This window comes from Onychostoma macrolepis, chromosome 15 (genome assembly GCF_012432095.1).
Source record: "Onychostoma macrolepis isolate SWU-2019 chromosome 15, ASM1243209v1, whole genome shotgun sequence".
Classification (NCBI taxonomy): Eukaryota; Metazoa; Chordata; class Actinopteri; order Cypriniformes; family Cyprinidae; genus Onychostoma; species Onychostoma macrolepis.
This window is the reverse complement of record NC_081169.1, coordinates 1-7,907: the sequence shown is the minus strand read 5'-3', so window position 1 is coordinate 7,907 and position 7,907 is coordinate 1. Positions and strand designations below refer to the sequence as shown.

General features: G+C 57.1%; 9 non-coding genes across 9 annotated transcripts; all 9 read right to left on the bottom strand.

The window, feature by feature from the left end:
* Window positions 1–1,257: 1,257 nt before the first annotated feature.
* Window positions 1,258–1,365, bottom strand: LOC131521065 (U6 spliceosomal RNA). The gene has a single exon (XR_009266211.1). It is a non-coding gene; the product is annotated as a U6 spliceosomal RNA (small nuclear RNA).
* A 707-nt stretch (window positions 1,366–2,072) lies between these two features.
* Window positions 2,073–2,179, bottom strand: LOC131521044 (U6 spliceosomal RNA). The gene has a single exon (XR_009266191.1). It is a non-coding gene; the product is annotated as a U6 spliceosomal RNA (small nuclear RNA).
* Window positions 2,180–2,895: 716 nt separating this feature from the next.
* LOC131521062 (U6 spliceosomal RNA) lies at window positions 2,896–3,002 on the bottom strand. The gene has a single exon (XR_009266208.1). It is a non-coding gene; the product is annotated as a U6 spliceosomal RNA (small nuclear RNA).
* Window positions 3,003–3,720: 718 nt separating this feature from the next.
* On the bottom strand, window positions 3,721–3,830 carry LOC131521030 (U6 spliceosomal RNA). Its single transcript, XR_009266182.1, has one exon. It is a non-coding gene; the product is annotated as a U6 spliceosomal RNA (small nuclear RNA).
* Window positions 3,831–4,519: 689 nt separating this feature from the next.
* On the bottom strand, window positions 4,520–4,627 carry LOC131521063 (U6 spliceosomal RNA). Its single transcript, XR_009266209.1, has one exon. It is a non-coding gene; the product is annotated as a U6 spliceosomal RNA (small nuclear RNA).
* A 550-nt stretch (window positions 4,628–5,177) lies between these two features.
* Window positions 5,178–5,283, bottom strand: LOC131521060 (U6 spliceosomal RNA). Its single transcript, XR_009266206.1, has one exon. It is a non-coding gene; the product is annotated as a U6 spliceosomal RNA (small nuclear RNA).
* A 720-nt stretch (window positions 5,284–6,003) lies between these two features.
* LOC131521026 (U6 spliceosomal RNA) lies at window positions 6,004–6,115 on the bottom strand. The gene has a single exon (XR_009266178.1). It is a non-coding gene; the product is annotated as a U6 spliceosomal RNA (small nuclear RNA).
* A 511-nt stretch (window positions 6,116–6,626) lies between these two features.
* Window positions 6,627–6,733, bottom strand: LOC131521043 (U6 spliceosomal RNA). Its single transcript, XR_009266190.1, has one exon. It is a non-coding gene; the product is annotated as a U6 spliceosomal RNA (small nuclear RNA).
* Window positions 6,734–7,455: 722 nt separating this feature from the next.
* LOC131521064 (U6 spliceosomal RNA) lies at window positions 7,456–7,563 on the bottom strand. Its single transcript, XR_009266210.1, has one exon. It is a non-coding gene; the product is annotated as a U6 spliceosomal RNA (small nuclear RNA).
* Window positions 7,564–7,907: the final 344 nt, after the last annotated feature.

Below are 7,907 nucleotides of genomic sequence, written 5' to 3'. Positions count from 1 at the left end.
CCCGACTGGAGTGGGTGGATGAGAGGAGGCGTGGGATCAACGCGGGCTGGCGGCGTGTGATGAGGCACAGCTGGACTGAATGAAGCCTCATCACCGCCGCTGTTAAATGCCCAGCGCCTCTCCTCGAGAGACCGGTCTCTTCCCCGTGCATGCACGCTGGTGTCCTCGTGGGTCCAGGAAGGGTGCGTGGGGACATCGCGCCACCGAAGACGTGAGCTGCCGAACCCGCGGTCCGGACAAAAGCCGCACCCGTATTACGGCCGCCGGACCAGGATGTCGGGCCGTACAAGTCCTGCCAAAGGCCGTGGACGACGTGTAAGAGCCGCCGCTGTGATGAAGCCGCCGCCCTCGCGCCCGGACCCGAGTGGGAGCGCGTGCGGCCGCGGACTCCGCCCCTTCCTGGACCCTTCCCTTTGGAACACTGCCCTCCGGCACAAGCCCCGCAGCACGACGAGGACACCAGACCCCCTGTTTATTTTGGACACTTCTTCCCTGGACACGTTATTTTGTTAATAAAAGCCTCTCCGAGGCCTGACGCCACACCCACTGTGTCTGTCGTTGGCTCCTCCCGTCACAATATATATATATATATATATTTTTTTTTTCTGCTCCATATCTTGAATTTTGTGATCATTCTTAGTGCATTTTATTAGACTGAATCATGCAGTGAAAGAACACACTCTAAATCTTGCGCGCTGTAGTCTAGACTTCATCACGTAATGTAAGCGTGCACTCCGCAGGTGTTTTGTTTGGATTTTGCAAAATACTCGATAATGTCAAATTGCATATCCTTAAAATAACAATTACGATATTATCGCAGACGATATATATCGCACACCCTAGCTACACTCCTACCTCAAGAGGTGGCAGGAAAGGCAAGAAAAACAAAAGAGTCAGCGAGGCAGACTGGGTGACAGCTGCAGGCAGTTATGACACGCATTTAACCGCAGCGGACTGCAGTTAAATGTCTCCGCAAGGGGATGGGACACGATTGTAGAGCCACCGGAGTGCTAGCGCAAAAGGGGGCGTGGCCTCTGCCTTTTCCAAAACAAGAGGTGGCAGGAAAGGCAAGAAAAACAAAAGAGTCAGCGAGGCAGACTGGGTGACAGCTGCAGGCAGTTAAGATTATCGCATTTAACCGCAGCGGGCTGCAGTTAAATGTCTCTCGCCAAAGGGGATGGGGACTGATTTTAGAGTGAATACCTGCGCGGTATTCACGGCTCGAGGCCGAAGAGTAGAGGGCACCAACATCGCGACCAAAAGATGGAGCGCCACGGATTTGGCGTGTCATCCTTTCGCAGGGGCCATGCTAATCTTCTCTGTATCGATCCAATTTTAGTATATGTGCCGCCGCGGGCGAAGCACGAGACCGCTGGCCCGCCGAGGTATCTGTACCGCGCTCCCGCGAGCTCACCAAGGTGGTGGGGCCCGGCGAGCCATCTCGACACCTCGCATACCGCAGGTGCTGGGCTGTTGGGGCTGGACCCGCCTGACTGACGCAATCGCCGCCGAGTTTGGGGGACAGGCGACGCCGCGTGCCAGGTTTTGTACACGCGCCAATTCCAAAGTGACGCACGGCGGCATCCGCCAAGGAAGGGGCTGGACACGCTTGTCCGTGGCATCGGAGTGCTAGCGCAAAAGGGGGCGTGGCCTCTGCCTTTTCCAAAACAAGAGGTGACAGGAAAGGCAAGAAAAACAAAAGAGTCAGCGAGGCAGACTGGGTGACAGCTGCAGGCAGTTAAGGATTACGACGAACCGCAGCGGGCTGCAGTTAAATGTCTCTCAAGCAAAGGGGATGGGGACTGATTTTAGAGCCACCGGAGGTTAGCGCAAAAGGGGGCGTGGCCTCTGCCTTTTCCAAAACAAGAGGTGGCAGGAAAGGCAAGAAAAACAAAAGAGTCAGCGAGGCAGACTGGGTGACAGCTGCAGGCAGTTAAGGACACGCACGAACCGCAGCGGGCTGCAGTTAAATGTCTCTCAAGCAAAGGGGATGGGGACTGATTTTAGAGTGAATACCTGCGTGTATTCACGGCTCGAGGGCCGAAGAGTAGAGGGGCACGAACATCGCGACCAAAAAGATGGAGCGCTTCACGGATTTGCGTGTCATCCTTTCGCAGGGGCCATGCTAATCTTCTCTGTATCGATCCAATTTTAGTATATGTGCCGCCGTGGCGAGCACGAGACCGCTGGCCCGCCGAGGTATCTGTACCCCTCGCGTCCTGCGAGCTCTCACCAAGGTGGTGGGGCCCGGCGAGCCATCTCGACACCTCGCATACCGTGCAGGTGCTGGGCTGCTGGGGCTGGACCCGCCTGACTGACACAATCGCCGCCGAGTTTGGGGACAGGGCGACGCCGCGTGCCAGGTTTTGTACACGTGCCCAATTCCAAAGTGACGACGGCGGCATCCGCCGAAGGAAGGGGCTGGACACCCTTGTCCGTGGCATCGGAGTGCTAGCGCAAAAGGGGGGCGTGGCCTCTGCCTTTTCCAAAACAAGAGGTGACAGGAAAGGCAAGAAAAACAAAAAGAGTCAGCGAGGCAGACTGGGTGACAGCTGCAGGCAGTTAAGGACACGCACGAACCGCAGCGGGCTGCAGTTAAATGTCTCTCAAGCAAAGGGGATGGGGACTGATTTTAGAGCCACCGGAGTGCTAGCGCAAAGGGGCGTGGCCTCTGCCTTTTCCAAAACAAGAGGTGGCAGGAAAGGCAAGAAAAACAAAAAGAGTCAGCGAGGCAGACTGGGTGACAGCTGCAGGCAGTTATGATACGCATTTAACCGCAGCGGGCTGCAGTTAAATGTCTCTCAAGCAAAGGGGATGGGGACTGATTTTAGAGTGAATACCTGCGTGTATTCACGGCTCGAGGGCCGAAGAGTAGAGGGGCACGAACATCGCGACCAAAAGATGGAGCGCTCACGGATTTGCGTGTCATCCTTTCGCAGGGGCCATGCTAATCTTCTCTGTATCGATCCAATTTTAGTATATGTGCCGCCGTGGCGAAGCACGAGACTGCTGGCCCGCCGAGGTATCTGTACCCCTCGCGTTCCTGCGAGCTCTCACCAAGGTGGTGGGGCCCGGCGAGCCATCTCGACACCTCGCATACCGTGCAGGTGCTGGGCTGCTGGGGCTGGACCCGCCTGACTGACACAATCGCCGCCGAGTTTGGGGACAGGGCGACGCTGCGCCAGGTTTTGTACACGTGCCCAATTCCAAAGTGACGCACGGCGGCATCCGCCGAAGGAAGGGGCTGGACACCCTTGTCCGTGGCATCGGAGTGCTAGCGCAAAAGGGGGGCGTGGCCTCTGCCTTTTCCAAAACAAGAGGTGACAGGAAAGGCAAGAAAAACAAAAAGAGTCAGCGAGGCAGACTGGGTGACAGCTGCAGGCAGTTAAGGACACGTACGAACTGCAGCGGACTGCAGTTAAATGTCTCTCAAGCAAAGGGGATGGGGACTGATTTTAGAGCCACCGGAGTGCTAGCGCAAAAGGGGGGCGTGGCCTCTGCCTTTTCCAAAACAAGAGGTGGCAGGAAAGGCAAGAAAAACAAAAAGAGTCAGCGAGGCAGACTGGGTGACAGCTGCAGGCAGTTAAGGACACGCATTTAACCGCAGCGGGCTGCAGTTAAATGTCTCAAGCAAAGGGGATGGGGACTGATTTTAGAGTGAATACCTGCGTGTATTCACGGCTCGAGGGCCGAAGAGTAGAGGGGCACGAACATCGCGACCAAAAGATGGAGCGCTCACGGATTTGGCGTGTCATCCTTCGCAGGGGCCATGCTAATCTTCTCTGTATCGATCCAATTTTAGTATAGCACGAGACTGCTGGCCCGCCGAGGTATCTGTACCGCCCCGCGAGCTCTCACCAAGGTGGTGGGGCCCGGCGAGCCATCTCGACACCTCGCATACCGTGCAGGTGCTGGGCTGCTGGGGCTGGACCCGCCTGACTGACACAATCGCTCGCCGAGTTTGGGGGACAGGGCGACGCCGCGTGCCAGGTTTTGTACACGTGCCCAATTCCAAAGTGACGCACGGCGGCATCCGCCGAAGGAAGGGGCTGGACACCCTTGTCCGTGGCATCGGAGTGCTAGCGCAAAAGGGGGGCGTGGCCTCTGCCTTTTCCAAAACAAGAGGTGACAGGAAAGGCAAGAAAAACAAAAAGAGTCAGCGAGGCAGACTGGGTGACAGCTGCAGGCAGTTAAGGACACGTACGAACTGCAGCGGGACTGCAGTTAAATGTCTCTCAAGCAAAGGGGATGGGGACTGATTTTAGAGCCACCGGAGTGCTAGCGCAAAAGGGGGGCGTGGCCTCTGCCTTTTCCAAAACAAGAGGTGGCAGGAAAGGCAAGAAAAACAAAAAGAGTCAGCGAGGCAGACTGGGTGACAGCTGCACGCATTTAACCGCAGCGGGCTGCAGTTAAATGTCTCTCAAGCAAAGGGGATGGGGACTGATTTTAGAGTACGCTGAATACCTGCGTGTATTCACGGCTCGAGGGTCGAAGAGTAGAGGGGCACGAACATCGCGACCAAAAGATGGAGCGCTCACGGATTTGGCGTGTCATCCTTTCGCAGGGGCCATGCTAATCTTCTCTGTATCGATCCAATTTTAGTATATGTGCCGCCGTGGCGAAGCACGAGACCGCTGGCCCGCCGAGGTATCTGTACCCCTCGCGTCCTGCGAGCTCTCACCAAGGTGGTGGGGCCCGGCGAGCCATCTCGACACCTCGCATACCGTGCAGGTGCTGGGCTGCTGGGGCTGGACCCGCCTGACTGACACAATCGCCGCCGAGTTTGGGGACAGGCGAGGGCCAGGTTTTGTACACGCACAGTGACGACGGCGATCCGGTCCAGGTTTTGTACACGTGCCCAATTCCAAAGTGACGCAGGCGGCATCCGCCGAAGGAAGGGGCTGGACACGCTTGTCCGTGGCACCGGAGTGCTAGCGCAAAAGGGGCGTGGCCTCTGCCTTTTCCAAAACAAGAGGTGGCAGGAAAGGCAAGAAAAACAAAAGAGTCAGCGAGGCAGACTGGGTGACAGCTGCAGGCAGTTATGACACGCATTTAACCGCAGCGGGCTGCAGTTAAATGTCTCTCAAGCAAAGGGGATGGGGACTGATTTTAGAGTGAATACCTGCGTGTATTCACGGCTCGAGGGCCGAAAGAGTAGAGGGCACGAACATCGCGACCAAAAGATGGAGCGCTCACGGATTTGCGTGTCATCCTTTCGCAGGGGCCATGCTAATCTTCTCTGTATCGATCCAATTTTAGTATATGTGCCGCCGTGGCGAGCACGAGACTGCTGGCCCGCCGAGGTATCTGTACCTCGCTGCTCCCGCGAGCTCTCACCAAGGTGGTGGGGCCCGGCGAGCCATCTCGACACCTCGCATACCGTGCAGGTGCTGGGCTGCTGGGGCTGGACCCGCCCTGACTGACACAATCGCCGCCGAGTTTGGGGGACAGGGCGGCGCCGCGTGCCAGGTTTTGTACACGTGCCCAATTCCAAAGTGACGCACGGCGGCATCCGCCGAAGGAAGGGGCTGGACACCCTTGTCCGTGGCATCGGAGTGCTAGCGCAAAAGGGGCGTGGCCTCTGCCTTTTCCAAAACAAGAGGTGACAGGAAAGGCAAGAAAAACAAAAGAGTCAGCGAGGCAGACTGGGTGACAGCTGCAGGCAGTTAAGGATTATCGCACGAACCGCAGCGGGCTGCAGTTAAATGTCTCTCAAGCAAAGGGGATGGGGACTGATTTTAGAGCCACCGGAGTGCTAGCGCAAAAGGGGGCGTGGCCTCTGCCTTTTCCAAAACAAGAGGTGGCAGGAAAGGCAAGAAAAACAAAAGAGTCAGCGAGGCAGACTGGGTGACAGCTGCAGGCAGTTAAGGACACGTCACGAACTGCAGCGGGCTGCAGTTAAATGTCTCTCAAGCAAAGGGGATGGGGACTGATTTTAGAGTGAATACCTGCGTGTATTCACGGCTCGAGGGCCGAAGAGTAGAGGGGCACGAACATCGCGACCAAAAGATGGAGCGCTCACGGATTTGGCGTGTCATCCTTTCGCAGGGGCCATGCTAATCTTCTCTGTATCGATCCAATTTTAGTATATGTGAGCACGAGACTGCTGGCCCGCCGAGGTATCTGTACCCCTCGCGTCCTGCGAGCTCTCACCAAGGTGGTGGGGCCCGGCGAGCCATCTCGACACCTCGCATACCGTGCAGGTGCTGGGCTGCTGGGGCTGGACCCGCCCTGACTGACGCAATCGCTCGCCGAGTTTGGGGGAAAGGGCGACGCTGCGTGCCAGGTTTTGTACACGTGCCCAATTCCAAAGTGACGCACGGCGGCATCCGCCGAAGGAAGGGGCTGGACACGCTTGTCCGTGGCACCGGAGTGCTAGCGCAAAAGGGGGGCGTGGCCTCTGCCTTTTCCAAAACAAGAGGTGGCAGGAAAGGCAAGAAAAACAAAAAGAGTCAGCGAGGCAGACTGGGTGACAGCTGCAGGCAGTTATGATACGCATTTAACCGCAGCGGGCTGCAGTTAAATGTCTCTCAAGCAAAGGGGATGGGGACTGATTTTAGAGTGAATACCTGCGTGTATTCACGGCTCGAGGGCCGAAAGAGTAGAGGGGCACGAACATCGCGACCAAAAAGATGGAGCGCTTCACGGATTTGCGTGTCATCCTTTCGCAGGGGCCATGCTAATCTTCTCTGTATCGATCCAATTTTAGTATATGTGCCGCCGTGGCGAGCACGAGACTGCTGGCCCGCTCGAGGTATCTGTACCCCTCGCGTTCCTGCGAGCTCTCACCAAGGTGGTGGGGCCCGGCGAGCCATCTCGACACCTCGCATACCGTGCAGGTGCTGGGCTGCTGGGGCTGGACCCGCCTGACTGACACAATCGCCGCCGAGTTTGGGGGACAGGGCGACGCCGCTGCGCCAGGTTTTGTACACGTGCCCAATTCCAAAGTGACGCACGGCGGCATCCGCCGAAGGAAGGGGCTGGACACCCTTGTCCGTGGCATCGGAGTGCTAGCGCAAAAGGGGGGCGTGGCCTCTGCCTTTTCCAAAACAAGAGGTGACAGGAAAGGCAAGAAAAACAAAAAGAGTCAGCGAGGCAGACTGGGTGACAGCTGCAGGCAGTTAAGGACACGCACGAACCGCAGCGGACTGCAGTTAAATGTCTCTCAAGCAAAGGGGATGGGGACTGATTTTAGAGCCACCGGAGTGCTAGCGCAAAAGGGGCGTGGCCTCTGCCTTTTCCAAAACAAGAGGTGGCAGGAAAGGCAAGAAAAACAAAAGAGTCAGCGAGGCAGACTGGGTGACAGCTGCAGGCAGTTAAGGACATCGCACGAACCGCAGCGGGCTGCAGTTAAATGTCTCTCAAGCAAAGGGGATGGGGACTGATTTTAGAGTGAATACCTGCGTGTATTCACGGCTCGAGGGCCGAAGAGTAGAGGGGCACGAACATCGCGACCAAAAGATGGAGCGCTCACGGATTTGGCGTGTCATCCTTTCGCAGGGGCCATGCTAATCTTCTCTGTATCGATCCAATTTTAGTATATGTGCCGCCGTGGCGAAACACGAGACTGCTGGCCCGCCGAGGTATCTGTACCCCTCGCGTTCCTGCGAGCTCTCACCAAGGTGGTGGGGCCCGGCGAGCCATCTCGACACCTCGCATACCGTGCAGGTGCTGGGCTGCTGGGGCTGGACCCGCCTGACTGACACAATCGCCGCCGAGTTTGGGGGACAGGGCGACGCTGCGCCAGGTTTTGTACACGTGCCCAATTCCAAAGTGACGCACGGCGGCATCCGCCAAGGAAGGGGCTGGACACCCTTGTCCGTGGCATCGGAGTGCTAGCGCAAAAGGGGCGTGGCCTCTGCCTTTTCCAAAACAAGAGGTGGCAGGAAAGGCAAGAAAACAAAAGA